This window comes from Hyposmocoma kahamanoa, unplaced genomic scaffold, assembly GCF_003589595.1.
Source record: "Hyposmocoma kahamanoa isolate Upper Pololo Valley unplaced genomic scaffold, ASM358959v1 296, whole genome shotgun sequence".
Classification (NCBI taxonomy): domain Eukaryota; kingdom Metazoa; phylum Arthropoda; class Insecta; order Lepidoptera; family Cosmopterigidae; genus Hyposmocoma; species Hyposmocoma kahamanoa.
The window spans coordinates 3,175,299-3,194,205 of record NW_020653780.1 but is presented as its reverse complement, the minus strand read 5'-3'; positions in this window follow the sequence as shown (position 1 = coordinate 3,194,205).

Genomic DNA, 18,907 nt, shown 5'->3' with positions numbered 1-18,907 from the left:
GAAAACTTAACTGGTCGAGCAGGGACATGTTTAGGTACTGCCCCAGGTTTTATATGAATGTTGACTTCATAATTTTTAACTTTTCCTAGTTTATTATCAAAAAGGGATGAAAAGGTTGAAAGTACCTGTTTAAGCGTAGTGGTGTGTTGAACGGGTTTAACCGAATAGACTGGCTCTGGGAATGTCATTTTATACATCTCGCTCCACTGGAGGCCAAAAAGCATTGGATTGGCGTCTTCCATAACCACAACAGGTAATATTTTCCGCTCTCCCATGATTTCAACGGTTACGTCTGTGAGACCTTTTGGTTTGAGCTTAAGGTTCCCATAAGCACGTAGCTTCGGTGCCTTGGTTAGAGAGGGTTCTCCGATCCGCTTCCAGAAATTTGTGCTAATAATGGAGTACACGGATCCTGGGTCCCAATCGAATGTGCAACTGACACCGTTGACGGTTACATCAATTCTCTTGCTGTCCTTGTTTCTCTTGCGTTCAACCTCTGAAGACATCATCACTTTCATCAGAACTCGTGTCAAAAGACTGTGACGAACTTTCATCATTGTGTGCATTGTTCTTAATTTTATGCAGTTTGTTACTATAATTGGTTGGTTGTTTCTTTTCTGTCGCGGTGCTCGCTAAATATGCCCTACCAGACTTTATACAGCAACTTTCAAAATGACCTTGTATGTGGCATTCATCGCATATACATGGTCTTTTGCCTTGCAAACGTTTAGCCTATGTCTCTCTTGTGCACCGCATCGACGGCACTGGTTTGGACTTAGTTTGCGTAGAAACGTACATTGTTTATAGTGACGTCCTGTACTTGTTCTTGCTTTTACTTTATTAGCGGTAGCGGGCATGCTACTATCAGCATCACCTTCTGCTAACTCTCTGGACTGAGCTACTGCAAAGAATTGATCGAAAGTAACCTCTATAAGTTTTCCGTCGTAAGTCTCTTGAAGGTCTGGCCATTTCTGTTTTAGGTCCACTTCTAGTTGAGGGTGATTTAAGCCGGTAGCAAATCGATCGCGCAATTGACGTTGAAACATTGTGTCCTTGTAGCCACAATCGCTGGCGAGTTTCTTTAGCCTGTTAGCATACTGTTCCATAGTCTCGTTGTGGGCTCGTACGCAACTCCAAAATTCAGTTAGTGCTTTATACCTCGTAACTTTAGTTCGATGTAAATCGAATAGTTTAGACTTAATGTCATTGTAGGAACTGTTTCCAAAGTTAGGAACGAGTGCTATTTTTAGGTCGTGAAATATCTCAGGAGACATACATGAAAATAATAATTCTTTCCTTGTGTCATTATCACTTACGGCCCATATGTCACATTTGGCTTCGAAAAAATCTAAAAATTTTTCTACCGATACAGTCGCAGGGTTAAAAGTGTCGCATTTGAAACTTTTAATAATTGTGTACTTGTTGCTGCTTGCCGAGCTGGTAGGTTCCGTGCCAGGTGTTGCTGGCGTGGGGAGCTCCACTGCTGGTCGTTGCTGCAACACAAGTTGTTGCAAAATGTCCGAAATCTGTTGTTGCTGATTTTTTTGTAATTGTAGAAATTCTTGGAATTGTTCCTTATTCATTTTGTTTGGTTACTCCTCGTCGCCAATGAAATAAACTAATATTAACATAATCCAAGCATTTTTATTATTTGCAGAAAACATTTTACAAAACAAAATCCGCGTGGACTCCTATTCGATCTGATTCATATGTGGGGTGCACTATAAGTTTCCGGAATGAATAAACTATAAATTGACAGAAATGAATTTATAGTTTCTCAAAATATTCTCCGTTAGCGTTAATGCACTTTTTCATACGAATGAACCAATTTTGAAAACGTTTATGTCACACCTCCGGGACAATCTATGAAACATATTTTTCATACTCTTCGACAGCCTCTTCAGGTGATGAAAATCGTTGACCGCGTAATTGGTTCTTAATTTTTGGAAATAAATAAAAGTCACAAAGTGCCAGGTCAGGTGAGCCATCCCACGTACAGACGCGGGATGGTTCATAAGGTCAACGTTGTTCACCTTAAAAATTCATTTGTCTGTCTGGCCGTGTGAGAACTGACATTATCGTGGTGCAAGAAGATACGGCGTTTACGGTTATTTTCACGGTGTTTGTCAATAACTTCCGGCAACCAAATGGTCGTGTGCCAATCACTATTCAGGGTACAACGATTCTCCAAAACAACAGTAGCCACGTGTTCAGTTTTATTAAAAAAAGAAGCAATCATCCGCTTAGAGGCACTTTGCACGCGCGCCACTTTGTCTGTTTCGGCTCATCTCGAAAGACTCATATGTTCGATTGCTGCTTTGTTTTGGGATCGTAACTATAAATCCATGTTTCGTCACCTGTTACTATGTCCCACACCAAATTTGACGCCCCTTCGTTGAATCTGGTAAGCAAGGCATTGCACCAAGTGACGCGATCCGTTTTTTGAGCCTCAGTCAAATTGTGTGGGATCCACCGAGAGCAAAGCTTTTTCATACGGCGCACAGCATGTTGTTGTTGTTCACAGCAGTGGATGGGCGACCATTACGAAATTCGCCACTGAGATTCACACAACCGCGTTTAAAACCAGCTGGTTTGCAGAATTTAAAGCTATAAATAGTTGCTAGAAATAGATAAAATCGCCATGTTAAAACAAACGACTAAACGACTAATTTAAATTACCTACTAAGGTATGTTCTTCCTCCATACAATAACAACTATGGAAATGGTGCCTGGATACATGTTACCATTTACTCTTTAATAAATTGCCAAGTGAACTTCTTGATAAACTTCTAAGTAAACCAGAAAAATATAAAACAATTCTTAAATCAATGCATTTATCGAATTGTGATATTAAGTGTAAGTAGCGTAATTTGCGCATAAGTATTAGATACTAATTCTTTTGTTAGACGCCTGACAGCATGTGATGGTAGCGATACCTACATAAATCTTTTACTGGTTTTTATTCGCTATTTTGAGTTTCTTTTTTGTAAACTTTTATACTTGTGATTAAAACAAAATAAAAAGAAGCAATCGTATAGTGAATACCCGGCTGTTATGTAACTTTTTTTGGCCATAGATTGTCTGGGGCAGTTAAGTTTCTCGCAAAACTTGCTGGTGATGGAAGGAGAGACTGCCCTAAACAGATGAGCATTTTTAACTGCCTTTGTGGCCGAGCGGTTACCACGATGGACTGCCACACAGAGATCCCAGGTACGATTCCCGGACCGAGAGAAATATTTGTATATCCTACATTTATTACTCTCGTGAGTTTGAATGTAATTTGTGGTTGTCTATGTGTGTGTCCATGGCACCCTCGACACAGATCAGTCACATATCTTTCTACATACGTTTTGTTTATAGTGCCCCTCCTTATCAACCTCTTGGTTATGCGGGAAGGGCACTATGACCTGTGCGAGCGAGCTCGCCCCGGGTGCACGTACACCACCCTCCCTATTTTCCAGATAGGTACAGGAGCTGCAGGCACGCTCACTTCCTGTCGCGCTCTGCACGACTAACGGTTGCCACCGCTGAGCCGCCGCTTCTAAGCCGACTACCAAATCTCCTCGTTGTTGGCGGTGGAGCTGTAAAACACGCTCACTTCCCGACGCCGAATCAACCCACAAAGTTCCCAAATTCCTACGCGGCCGGAGGGACCGGAAGGTATCTAGCTTATCCTCTACTAGATCTCCGGGCTAGTGCCGGAGATGCCAAGTGGCAGTGCCCTGCGACAATGTCCGGACATAGCCACTGACTTAAAGGGCAACTCACGTGCCCCGCGCGTTTCCTCGCCTCAGGCCCTCAACTAGACCCCTACTAAGATGCGCTAGTTGCACGCGAGACGAACGCCCCGGCCACACCCTACCGGAGCAGACGAACGTGTTCATCCCTGCAGCTAACCACAAACCCCGGCGAGTCCATACCCAAGTCCGGGTCCGCCAGAGCCGCCCGTGAAGACGTATAACTGGCGGAGGTCTTGACCCGGACGCCGGTTGTACCCTGGCCTTGCCGTCGAACTCGTAGGGTCGTATTCCAGAACTCTACTCAATGCTCAAGTCAGGATTTGAGGAGACTTGAGTATGATTTGAAGAACTTGAGTAGGAGTTCTAGTGCTTTGAATCATACTCAAGTCCTGATTTGAGCATTGAGTAGAGTTCTAGAATACGACCCGTAGTCTCTCCGGATAACCCTATCTCTCGGGTCAGTAGATAGGGATGGTCAGTTGACTCCGATGATGAGAGAATCAGTCGGTGAAAATAATTTTGTTTCAAAAATAATCCAACTAAATTTAGCATCCGTCTAAATTTTATATGTTAGTTAGCATTTGATATGTTTAGTAGCGGAGAGTTCTATGTGAATGAGTTCGTCCACGGAAGTACTGCCACTTTACTTATTTCTGTCGCCAAGCAGTAATGCTCACATTACTGCGTTCCGGTTTTGAAGGGAAGGGAAGGGAGGCGTGAAATTACACGCACACGGATCTTGTCAATTTAAGTATCAAGGTGATGGAAGCAGTGGCAGTGCCCTCAGGTCTTTGCGATGTAAAGCAGTGATTGTCACTGCAACTGCCACGGACAGGCGTGTCGTTTAACATCAGGCGCACGACTTGTACAGTCCATTAATTAAAAAAACTGTAAATAAATATACAACAAATGTAATGATTTCCGACATTTTTATAGTATTGTGAATCAATAAGGTTCACGACATCTAAAAGGCCATAAACATTTCATCACGATGTCTTTTTACGTCGTGTAATTAAATTAAAATCATATAAACAAACAATTTAGATCATTATTAAAGTCATGAGTATATACCACCACAGGGAATCGAAACGTCGACTTCTCAGGAGCAACCGTTGTCCCACTAGGCAACCCCCGCTGTAAATGACGTAAAGCGTAAGAAATAAAAAGATTAATGTGCTATTTTCACAATGCATAAATCTAAGTATAGCGGCTAGGTCACATCTAAAGCTAAATATACGTTTACAAAACAATTTGATTCCATAACCAAGAGAGTTAGCACCCCATTCCTAACAGCTAGCCGCAATAGATCTGTCTAGGTAGGAGTAAATCTTTAAGTCCAGAGTCCTGCCTTCGTTGGAAAATATTAATAGACCCCCACCGCGATGTAAGTTGAGTTGAAGGGTTATATTCCCCTAAATGATATTCTCTACTTTACTATAACTCTGTCATGGCGATGATAATAGCAAGTGTTCAGATTTAGTACTAAAATATTTTATTCATAATTATTATAGTAGGTAGTCGTATAATACAATGTTGTGACGTCACAATGATGCTATTATACTCATATGCTAATTCAAAATTAGATATTACTATGATATGAAGTATAGTTAAAGATTTCGTGTTTTGAATTGAAATAAGTAAAATAATAATGATAAACCAAACCAAGGCCTTGATCTAGGAAATACCCTGTACAAGGAGTACTGTACTATAACAACATCGAGACTGGAATCAATTTAGAAAAGTACGTTTCCAAATTGGTTGTACCGGAGATCAAATCCGGGACATCCTTGTCCAGTACCCGAGATCGTCAAATAATCTCTGGGTTACGTAATAGATTTTGGGTTACGGATAGCTGCCCAAAGAGCTCAAGCGCATGAGGAAGTAGGTGACTAAACGGTATAGATACTTGACCCCCGAGCCGACTTTTTGGTTCTGAGAGCCTTGAAAATGTACAGGAATTCCAGATTTTCGGTTGATATTTCTATTTATGTAATGTAATTAAAGATCAAATTGGGTTAAAAAGTTTCTTATAACGTCATTCACTAATGATTCAACCTTCTCTTTATCGCATTTATGGCATACTCTATCGCAGCCTACACAGAAAAAAAGGATTTCTACTAATAAGAAAGAGCAATTTCTCAAAATATTTGCTAATTCTGAAAATATATTTATTAAAAGTAATAAAATATTATCATTACAAAAATACTGCTTATCTTTTTCTAATACAATTTTACTCTTAACTTTATTCTAACTTTTAGACAAATACGTTCACTTCAAGATTTTATTTCATTTCTAATCAATTAATTGGACATTACTTACATCAAGAAATGTTTACCCCTTACATCAAATTTAAATAATCTTAAATGGGTGTAATAATGGGTGTAGTAATAATTAAATCTTGGGTGTATTTTAAGAAAATATATTCTTAAACAAAAAAGAAGTAGTTTGCTATTCAGATTAATATTCTAAATTCTAGAGTATATTCTTAAAGCAACATTTCGTTGCGTTTTCATAGTCAATGTTGTCGTGTCATGTCGCCGAAGGCGCACGCGGTAACGATTACTTTTACTTGTGCTTGTAATCATAAAAATCATAAACAGTCATTTATCCAAAGAAACAATACGTAGTATCTCTAGTTTGTTAGGGTGTTATTTGTAGTCATAATTTAAGAAATTTGGTTCCAGCATGAAATCAAACTACACTTGTAACAAACACAACTTTAACATGCAATTAAATCCATCACGTCACTGCTAAATGGCATTAGTTGTACTCTGAAATGCGCTATCGTTTTGTTAATTTCAATAGTATAAAATCATCTCATATATTTGGAATTGTTAGTGCTTTCTGCCGCTGCAGCATTTATACGGCTCTGAATGGTAGTCAAGTATTTGAGAAGATTCCGTCCTATTTCTGCTACTTTAAGGTAAGACATACTGTTGGGTCCATAACCCTGTAAATTTAAAGCTTTTTGATATTAGAAAACATAAATCTCCAGTCAGATTAGTACCTCTAAATTTTTCATTCTTTTTTTTCAAATCAAAATCGGACATTTGTTATAACAAATAAATATTTTGTTGAATCTAGAATGGCTTTGTGACTTGAAGTAAATTAATTTGCTCTTGGATTAAATATTTCTGTCTTATAAGTAAAATAGACTTTTAAGACGTTTTTTTACTATTATCAAGTAATTATTCTCTAGCGACTAGTAGCAAATAGAGTTGATGGTCCTTTCAATGAACGTCTCAACTCGTTGCATGTAGTGCCCTCTAAGTGGGCTGTAAAATAAAAGTACTCGTAAATATGTACATAAGTAAATGCCATATAATAAAGTACACAATGTAAATTACTAACATAGTTTATAAGTCTGTTACTAATTATATATGGATTCAGGTCCGAAATAAATGCTTATTATTATTATTATTATTAAAGGGAGAGGATCGTTTTGTTGGATTTAATAAATTTGTCTTCATAAAAAAAATTTTGTCTTTTTCTAAGTAATCTGTTTTTTACCGTGTAGAAGTTAACCACGCTGATCACGTCAACGATTACGATCACGTAACCGCCATGCTGCTACTTGTGCATGGGATATGTTTGCCATCGTGGTGAAAGGGTTTTGGCGTAAGGTATTTGCCGATTGTTGCCCAGGGTGTGCAAGACGTACTAGGATTACGATTCGTACGCCATTGCGGGGAGGATGTGCAGTGATGCAATAAGGAAGTCATACCAAAATGAATTTTACAGCTTACAGGTTAACTAAGGGTATCGAGTGTACTAGTACCTTTTTATCATACCACTTTCTGAAATTTGTCTATTCTTTGGTCTATTATTTTGTAGGCGGTAAGCATTACTTGCATTCAGGCTATGCTGAAGGGAGTAGATAATAAAAGGCCTATACCAAGAATCACATGATAAACAGATTACGGTCGATTTAATCTTTCCAAATACGTGTAGTTACTTAGGTATTTGCACTGGTCGTACACCAATTTACACAAATTTGTATAAATTTGTGTAAATTGGTGTACGACCAACAAAACGTTTGTGTATAGAAACACGACTGTCAACACGAAAATAAATGCTTATTAATGGAATTATTAGTTGTTGATTTGATTGGAAGCGGTGATAGTATATGGGGTGATATGTGCCTATGACTAAATATGCACGCACTTAAATATTTAAGTTATGTAAACATTACTTATAATAGATACAAATACAAAAATACTACAAATTAACAACAATTTGAAATGTTAATATGCAAAGGCGAGCATATCCTATAAAGGGATATCTTCTAACTAAACTTTGAATAACTGAGAGAAAATAGATTTTAGGTTTCACAATAAGAAATGAATGCTAGATTCTCAATAATTACACGGATAAATTACTTATATCAAATATATGTACATACGAATACATATAATTGATGATACAGTAATACAGATAACATCGGTTACCATGCTAGTCTGCCACGCAGAGATCTTGGGTTCGGTTCTCGGGCCGGGAGAAATAAAGGGTGTCTCAGCGCCGATTTTAAACTTTAAATACGAATTCCTCGGGAACCCGCGGGGCTAGCGGGAGGGGAGTGGTAGCGTTAGGTAGATGATGAGTGCGGATTTTTTAGTCGCCATCTCGCAGTGGTCTGGCGCGCACCGCGCGTACGCAGTAGAGGCGTACTTTTTGCAACGAATTTTCGTTGAGTAAAGCACAACGCAAGTTTTGTAATCGCTTTGAAATCCGCCATTTAAAAGACGCCCCTAGTATACAGTTAATTAAGTCGTGGGTAGAGAAGTTCAGAGCGACAGGATGTTTATTGAATCATTCAATTCGTCCTCGAAATAGACCTGTGCGATCGATTGAAAACATCGACCGAGTCGCAGCTGCAGTCGCTGAGCATCCACGACGATCACTTAGAAAACATGCTGCTTCTTTGAACCTCCACCGTTCAAGTGTTCAACGAATTTTGGCCTTAGACTTAAAATTACATCCTTATAAAATCCAAATAGTCCAAAAAATCAAACCAGAAGACTACAACAAGCGAAAAATTTACTGTCAGAAGATGTTAGAGATTTTTTCAGAGGAAAATGGGATGGACAATGTTTATTTTAGTGACGAGTCACACTTTCACCTCGAAGGTTACGTCAATCGTCAAAATTGCCGTTACTGGTCATCAAGCAATCCAAAACAAAAACATCAGAAAGCATTACATGGCCCCAAAGTTACTGTATGGTGTGCAATATCGGCGAAGAAAATCATCGGGCCATTTTTCTTCGAGAATGACCGAGGTGCAACGGTTACGGTGACGAGCGAGCGGTATATTGACATGATTAATAACTTATTTGTACCGCAGCTGCAAGAAGAGGGTATTGACAAGTCATGTAAATGGTTTCAGCAAGATGGGGCCACAGCCCACACAGCCAGGGTCTCCATGGATACACTAAAAGCGTTGTTTCCGGGAAAAATCATAAGCCGCTATGGAGACATATTGTGGCCACCCAGATCTCCCGACTTAACCCCAGCTGACTTTTTTTTGTGGGGTTATCTCAAAGCAAGAGTTTTTGATACCCCTGTTACGAATTTGGAGCAGCTGAAGACTAAAATAACGACAGAAGTGAGAGCCATATCAGTTGACGTTCTGCGGCGTGTCTGTGCAAATTCGCTAGTCCGCTTTGAAGAGTGCATTCGCCGTGATGGAAGACATCTCGACGGTGTAATATTCCGTACATAAAATCCGCACTAATACATTATAATTTACTGCAATTAAAATATTACAAATACAATTTGTTTTTTATTTATAAATATTTAAACTTTAAAATCGGCGCTGAGACACCCTTTATTTGTATGGCCTACATTTATTTCTCTCGTGAGTTTGGGTCTTAAAAAAATGCTAAAAGTGCTTCCGGTGACTATTAAGTTCCAGTACCTTGCTCTCGTTTGTTTTTAATTAAAAAAATTGCAAATTAATATTAAAACTGTATGTGGAAGAAGAGTCATAATCTATGGAATACGAGTGAAGTCTCCCTACCCCAACAATGAGATCCATGCCCAATAGTGGGACGTATAATGATTTGGTAATGAATAATGATGCACGAAACCTATGCAATGGGATGCACGAAAGGAGCTTCCCTGCACGACGTAACATTCCATTGTATGTCTTCTTTTTTTTCGTGAGGAAATCCTCCTAGGATACTTACCTCTCCGCCGCGGGACTTCTACCGGCTAAAACCCCACGATGGCCTTCTCGGGTGCTCTAGTGGGAGGGATCCGAAAACTGCCTCCGTAGCCGAACGGTTACCATGCCGGACTGCCACGCAGAGGTCTCAGGTTCGATTCCCGGGCCGGTAGAAATATTTGTATGGCCCACATTTATTTCACTCGTGAGTTTGGGTGTAATTTGTAGTTGTCTATGTGTGTGTTCATGGCACCAGGGACACAGGGTTTCCCTAGTCGGGGCTATGTTGAGTGTGTACGTTATTATTATTATTATCCAGGATCGACTTAGCGCACCGGAACCCCCCCTAGCACCTAGGAGGAGCTACGTCCCCCCCTCCTCCTCCTCACGACGAAACGGGCCACACCGCCCCGTCGTCCTCCTCGCAGCTGCCAAACTTAGTGACGAACGGAGCCCCCGCTCCGAAAGAAAAATGTCGCCCGATCCGGGCAACCAGGATGTTCCGCTCGGAGGCCCATGCGAGGTACTCCTCTAGCGTGTGCTGGGCGGTATCCACAGTGGTGGCACTGCGTCGTTCATTGTATGTCTGGCGCAACCTGGCAACATTGATGAGTATCTTACGCTGATTGGCAAATACTTTCACCACGATGACAAGCATTACAGTGTATGCTATCGATATGATAAGAAAAAGAATGAATAATGATTTATCAAAATATCACCACGAAACTCTTTGTTTTTGAATAAAGGACGTATTTGATTATACTTCATACGAGTGATCAGTTTCTAATTAATTTTATTAAAAATTTCAGTACAGAGTACTAAAAAGACCGACCTCAAAAGTCATTTATCCCCTAGTTTGCCACCCTTAGAGGTGGAATATTTTCTTCAAATTTAAAAATGTAACCATTACTGAGGACATTACTGGTATTCTTTTTCCAACAAAAAAATAATCATTAAAATCGGTTGCCAAATCCGGAGTTATCACGTAACATACGTACAAAAAAACATACATTCGAATTGAGAACCTCCTTCTATTTTTGAAGTCAGTTAAAAAATGTGGCTTATGTTACTATAATATATACGGAAATTCGTTTGTATTTACGTAATGTTTTTGTTAACCACCATTGCGGTGTACGTTGTGCACGCACGCACGTAGTATGTCATATAAAACAACACAACTCTATTATGCGTCTCGTGTTCGTGTTTCGGTGTGGGGATCCTAATTATATTTTGATATAAAACAGACGTAAGTAGGTACACGTGCGTAGCCTGTCCGTGTACCGCATTTGACTTCCGTCTTGAGAATCTAACAAAGCGGATAGCAAAGAGCGTGTTTCAGCAACCAATGGTGTATCCTTAAAGCTGCCTAGATACATTATTTTTTTATTGAATATCATGATTTTTTTTGTTATGATTACACAGCTGTCGGAGCCTAATGGTTCGTCCTACGTCCTACGTGGGTTCTCTCTCTCTTCACCTCTCTGTTTCTTCTGAATTTATGAGCGAAATTTTATGTGAAATTTATCACGACCTTTCCGGTGAAGAAAAACGTCGTGATGAAACCTGCACACTGAAGAAGGACAACACACACAACCCTCGGAAAACGTATCCAAACCGCATTGAAAAAACTCCCCAATCCGCATTGGACCCGCATAGCGGACTATGGCCTACTCCCTCGCCTGAGAGGAGACCCGTATGACGATGATGATTTTTTATGACCATGACAGTCATATATTTTTCATGAAAATACTTCACTAGTTTGTTATTATTATTGAAACAAAGATTGAACAAACACAATGAAAACTTTATTCGATCCGACTGGACACGAATCAGCGTCTGTTGCCTCAACATGGATACCACACCTATCGACTAATGGTGCTACTTTGGGAAAAAAAAAATATACTTATAGCTGAAACATGGTTCTTCTCTAAACCGCTTTGGTATATAATGGGCATCATTAAACGTTATTTCACAATAATATGTTCCTATCTAACCCTCAATTAGCTCTGTGTATTCTCTACCGAAACGCGTGTTAAAGCCTCTGTGGAAATGTGCATTTATGAACATTAATTTCTGAATGTATAATTTATGAGCCCCCGCACCGTGTACACAGGTATTTCCTTCATTGTAGATTGTGTAGGGAATTATTTATAATGCATTGGAGATTTTACAATAGTTTTGCAACATAAAATAGATGTCACAAAAAGTTGTACCATTGGTATTGTATGGAATAGTTAGAGAGAGCTGTTTTAGACAAAGGTAACAAAAATAAAAATATTGTAATTCATAAGAAAGCAATAAATCGGAAATCGGATGTTCGTTTTTTCAAAAAAACCAACGTTTCGCCCCATACATGATCATGGCACCTGCAAAAAGAGACCGAAAGTTTGGATATCTAAACCTAAAAACTCAATATTGTAATAATTTAAATAATCATGGAATTTACAGCGATTGTGGGAACTTGAGCTTAAAATGATTCGCGTGACAGGAAGCTTTGCGATGCTCATGATATATTATGTATAATTTAGTTGCAGTAGAGCTCCTTGTGAAAGAGTTCGTATAGGGAAGTACTGCCACCTTATCTATTTCTGCCGCCAAGCAGTAAGCATTACTGTGTTTCGGTTTGGAAGGGTACTGGTGAAATTACAGGCACATGGTACTTGCAACTTATGGCTAAGGGTGACAGGCGCAGTGGCAGTGTCCCTCAGATCTTTGCGATTTAAGCTTTTAGTGGCACTGCAACTGCTATAGACACGACACACGACGCATTCAACCTGTCATGTGGTATTATAAAAAAATATACACATGGTTTCAAAATAAAGATTACGATAAAAGGTAGCAAAAATAAAGATTAAGGAAAAATATACAGTCAAATAATAGTAACAGTTTAGCCGCAATACCGTGTGCATTAACTTGAATAAATTTATACTTATATTTAATTAAATAATCTGTGGTGTAATTTAGTTTTCGTTTTGTTTATGATTTTGTTCCGTAATTATTTATTTGTGTCTTAAGTATGAATGTTTTTTAATTAGGCTTTTTTTGGATTTTTTTTTTTCTTATTTTTTTTTTTTTTCTGTGTTGTTTATTTCTTTTTATTTTTTTTTTCCGTATCATTTATTTTTATTTTTTTTTCTTGTGTGGTGCCATTTGTGCTGCGCGAATAAATAAATTTTCTTTCTTCTTCTTCTTCTTTCGTAAATACGCAGAAAAAACTCTATTATGGTTTGACTTTTACAAACTACAACATATCGCACCCTTGTTGTAATAACAAACAAACTTATTACAAAATTACAACTTTTCAGGAACGAGGTTTGAAGATTCTACGAACGAAATTAGTCGATAACTTTTTATGCTTAAATGGGAGAGTTATAAAATTTCACAAGTACGGACAACGGCACATCAGACTACACATTTTTGTTCGAAAATCGCCTCCAGTGTAACGGAACACGATACGTCAATGTGTAGCTTGATGTGCTGGCGTGTGTATATAATTTTATTGTTTAGTAGCAGTAGAGCTCCTTGTGAAAGAATACGCCCAGGGAAGTACTGCCCTTACCTATTTCTGCCGCTAAGCAGTATTTTTTTTAGTGGTAAAGTAAAACTTCAAAGTGATTAGTAGGTAGCAAATACCAATAATAATATTTTACTAAAGTTATAATTAATAGGTTTGGACAAGCATTGTCACACTGTATTTGTATAAATAAACCATAAATGTAGATAGATTGATTAATAAGTAAATAAGACAAAAATAAATAATATTACATTGCTTATATCGAAACCTGAACAAACAAAGTGGGCTAAGATTATGGGAAAAATAGAATCCTAAGCGTAGCGATAGATTGAGGGTTTCAATGCATGAGACGCAAACAAACTTTGCTGCCGAGGGCAACACACAACTTTTCAGCTCACTATAGCAAGGAAAAATGATAGATGAAAGAAAAACGGTTGAACTATAACAAATCAGTTTGTTTCATCACACTTAGACTGAGACTCGCTCTTGTTTTGTTTCTTTAATAACTTGTATTACAGTAGGTACAATGCAATATTAAGGAAATTTGAGAAAAGAAAAGTTTACTTTTGGGCGTGTCCTGAATTTACGCTGCAGATTTCTAATGAGAAAGAAAGCCTCTCCGAACTAGTATGGTCAAAAAAGTATTATGTGCATTGTTGTCTTTTGGATTAGTGAGTATTTTGTTATTTTTCGTTTTTTAGTGTAGTGACATTTTGTGGTTTTTGGAGTTGGTTGATTATTTAAATTTTTTATTTTTGACTTTCATTTTTGACGTATGATCACATGTGGCTTTATTGTACCTATAATGTTTATTTAATTTATTTGCCCATCTACTGATAATTCGGTTTTGGTAGGTGCTATTTGTCCCTGCTTTGCTTTCGTTACAGAATTGTTGTCATAGAGTCTGAAGTACTTTCTCGAATGCCAAACCTCTTGATCAAATGAAAAGACGTGTGATGCGAATGAAGCTTCATACCGGACATACTTGTCTATTAATTTTGTCGAATATTACTTATTTGACAGTAATTGTTTCAGAAGGATGTCGGACGGAGATCGAGAGTAGACCCCCTGGAATGGTTTAGCCGTTGCCGTTAAAGTTCAAAATCTCCGTCTCTGAATATTATTAATGCTTGAACTGCTTTAAACAGATTTGGATTTTGAATATCGAGCCTTCTCCATCTGATTTCAATGAACAGTTTTCTTGAGTTAGTTGATGGTTCGTATGTATTCATCATTCAGTGAGCTGAATAGAAAATTACCAATAGTGTTTAGTGCGCCTGAAGGTAATATCGATCAAGTAGAAATCCCGCTGTACCTACGTCTGGATATCCAATCATAAAAGGGGGCGGGAGGAATGAGTTGAGTTGATGTCAGTAGCAGATCTCCTTGTGGAAGAGTTCGTCCAGGGAAGTACTGCCACCTTACCTATTTCTGCCGCCAAGCAGTAATGTCACCATTAATATGTTCCGGCTTTGAAGGGTAAGGGTGCTGGTGAAATTACAGGCACGTGGGACTTGTCTACTTATGTCTCAGGGTGTCGGGCGCAGTGGCAGTGCCCCTCAGATCTTTACGACTTAAAGCGCAGAGTGGCTGGTCAGACGTGTAGCTAACAATCAGATGCACGAGTTGTTCGTTCCGTCACCTGATATTGTAAAAAAAATGTAGCTCATGGCCGCACTCTCCGAATTATAGAAAACCTACAGACAGGCAACTTTACATCGGTGGGTTAAAATTTGAAGTTTAGATTCTAGCTTATCGTTGCCAATAAGTTTTCTGGCTCCACGCTCACTGAACTAAAAGAACACATAATAAAAGTGTCTTCGCATTAATAGATAAAAAAGAAAATTGCCGGTATTTATTACATGAATTTAAATGTTAATTACTTATTAGTCTTGTGTTTGGCTAGACTGTAAAGTATTTGTAACGTTTTTCATCGGTGCTTTACAAATAAATAAATAAAACTTAAAATTAAAATTTTGGTTCATCGATAGCCAGACGCCTTGTCTAGATACAAATTTCATGACTACAGACATAAAAATAAGCAAGTAAAAGGGTTCTGATATACAGATAGATACACGGTTAGATGCATGTGACAAAATAATAAACCGTCCTGGTTTAATCGCTGGAATCTATAAACTAGTAGCAGTAGAACAACTTGTGAAAGAGTTCGTCCAGGGAAGTACTACCACTTTACCTATTTCTGCCGCCAAGCAGTAACGTCAGCATTACAGCGTTCCGGTTTTGAAGGGTAACATTCCTGGTGAAATTACAGGCACTTGGGACTTATCAACTTATGTCTCAGGATGACGGGCGCAGTGGCAGTGCCCCTCAGCACTTTATAGCTCTAACTGGCGCTGCAACTGTTATGGACAGGCGTGTCGCTTACCACCAGGCCCACGACTTGCTCGTCCCCTCACTTTGTATCATAAAAAAAACAAAATAAACGGTACACGAATAAAAAGCTTCATTAAAATATACGTACCTACTTAATATATTCATTAGTAACACTTCAAGTCGAGAAAATGTACGATCCCGTAGGGAATTTGAATAAATTTTATATGTTTCCGTCCAATTTACAGTGAAAGTGCTTTGTTGTCCCCACACTGTATAATTAAGGCAATATTACATTATCTAATACTTCTTTATGTTTACTCATTGTTTACTATACTTCTTAACGCTTCTACAAATTATGAAAAAAAAAAGATATCAGAGATACTCAGTTCAGTCCTACCACTAAAATTTAAAAATATAAAACTCGAAATAAAACTTAAACAGACATGGTTAATGGTTTTTTGAGTGTCTTAATTTATGTTATAAATGAAACGGTAAGTTTAAACCTATGTAGATAACCGGTTCAGACTTGGTTTGACACTACCACTAAAAATCAGAAAGTCAGAAATTCCTAATTCCGAATAAAAGGTATTTGTAATCTGTAAGAATTTCCGTAAGTTATATTTTGCAGTTGCAGGAAAGGCAGGCGTTCTTACCTTCTATAACTTCTGCGAAGATTATGTACGACTCATGGAACTTCTTAGGTAGAAGTGTTGTAGAAGTGGACAATTGATGTCATCTGTATCTTACTTTATACAGGGTGGTCGGGATAGCGACGTCCTAAAAAAGACGATCAGTCAGAAAAGAGAAGATCAGTTCTAAACAAAAATATTAGAAGTAGAGGTCCTTGTGAAACAGGAAGTACTGTCACTTTATCTATTGCTGTCGCCAAGCAGTAATGCTCACATTACTGCGTTCCGGTTTGCACATGGGATTTGTCAATTTTATGTCTAAGAGTGACAGGCACTGGGACACTTCCTGTCAAAAGTTCTGAGGGTCATTGCAACTGTTGTGGGTAGGCGTGTACCACCAAGCGCACGATATGACTTGACAATCACAAAAAAAAATTATCTCAAAATATTTTTTTTTCGTTTTATTTATAAGCGCTGGTAAGTAAAGTACATTATAAATACATTACAATCTAGTCAAATACTAGACTAATAAGTAATTTCCGTTTCACTTAAACTAATAAATATAGAAATTATACTAAGTATTCACATATTCAATATATCTATTAAGGCGAAGACACTTTTATCATGTGTTCTTTTTATTCAGTGTCACTGGCACTATTTACTTTAATTATACACTACCACTACACTAGTTCAAATGGTTTTGTCCGTTTTAAACGTCTTATAATATCTGTGTGGTCAAGGAGCTTAATGGGCTGGACGTTCACGTGATGGTGAAGCCTGCGTTGGTGGGCTTCGGCGTACTTCTGAGCTATCTTGTCTACGAATTCCATTTCCAAGTCTCGATGGAGGTCTTCGTTTCGTGCGTACAGGTAAGGTGCATTTACAATGTTTCTAAATACTTTAAAAGCGATGTATAATATTTATATTGGTCTTTGCGGTGCAGCTCCAGAGCTGTATACCATAGGTCCAGACTGGCATTAGGACCTGCCTATACAATAGTAGTTTATTGCTTAAAGATAATGTAGAATGTCTGCCAAGCAGCCAATATATATTTCTGTAACGAATGTCTAGTTCTTCTCATTTTTTCTTGACGTGGGCTTTCCAGTGAAGCTTGACGTCAAGTGTCATGTCAAGATATTTAGCAGTATTCTCATATGGTGTTTGTTGTTGTTGATAAATACCGGGTGATACATAGGTTTCTTATAGCTAATGTCTATATGCGCTGACTTTGATTCGTTAAGCTTAATGCGCCAAATTTTAGACCAATCGTAGAATATGTTCTAAGAATGCTGCATTTTTTCTGTTGCTTCATCATAGGTGTTTCCAACTGTCATTATTGCTGTGTCGTCAGCAAAGGTGGCTATAGTGCTGTTTTCTAGGTCTGGACTATCAGCAGTGTATAGCAGGTAAAGGGTAGGGCCTAGTACATATCCTTGAGGTACTCCAACTTCAATTTTCTTGAAAAGTCTCCCTCTTGTCGTACTAAAGACCCTGTTAGCAATATAGGATTCTAATATTACTGCGAATTGTTTCGATAATCTACACTTAAGCTTGTGAATGAGTCCTTTATACCAAACTTTATCAAAAGCTTGGGCAACATCCAAGAATACAGTAGAGCAAACTTTTTGTTTTCTAGAGTGTTTTCAATTACGCTGGTGATTCGGTGCACTTGATCTATGGTAGAATGTTGTTCTCTGAAACCAAATTGATGGTCAGGTACCAGATTGTTTGCTTCGAGGATGGGCTTCAGCCTTCTTAACAAGAGCTTTTCATATAACTTTGACATTATTGGTAACAAGGATATAGGCCTGTAGGAAGTTGCTTCGTGTGGAGGCTTCCCAGGCTTAGGAATCATAATTACCTCAGTCACTTTCCATAACTCCGGTACGAATCTCAGCCTAACAGCAGCATTGATAAGAGTTGTTATTTTACGATAGCTTTTTGAGGAAGATTTCTCAGAATTTCTCCCGTTATAAGATCGTACCTATGAAATTTTTTGAGTTTTATCTTCATTTTAATTTCCCTTTGAACCTCTCTTGGGGTAACATGTTTAATCACCAGGTCTTCTTGTAGCTCTTCTATGACAGGCAATTCTCCTGTCGTCCCTACATTGGGTTGAAAAATTTTCTCTAGGAGTTCTGCGAACCTTTTGGCTTTTTGTAAATTAGTTTTTGCCCAATCCCCGCTGCTATCCCGTATTAGCGGGACATGCACGATGGGTTTGTTCTAATTTTTAATAGCTTTTCAGAGTGAGTAATTAGTAGTACTATTATTAGTTACTTGCTTTAGTGCTGCTCTGGTGCTTTCCTCCTTGTGCTTCTTTATTTTCGTCGTTAACATTTTGGTTACGTTATTCAGTAAAGTTTTGTCATCCGGTGACCTAGTTATATGCCACCGTTTTCTCTGTTTCCTTTTATGAGCTAGCAGATCTATTATTTCTTTTGGATATGTTACTCGCTGTGATTTCCGAAGAACGCAAGGTGTGTTTTTGTAGCATTTTCTTGAATATTGATTATAAACTTTTCTA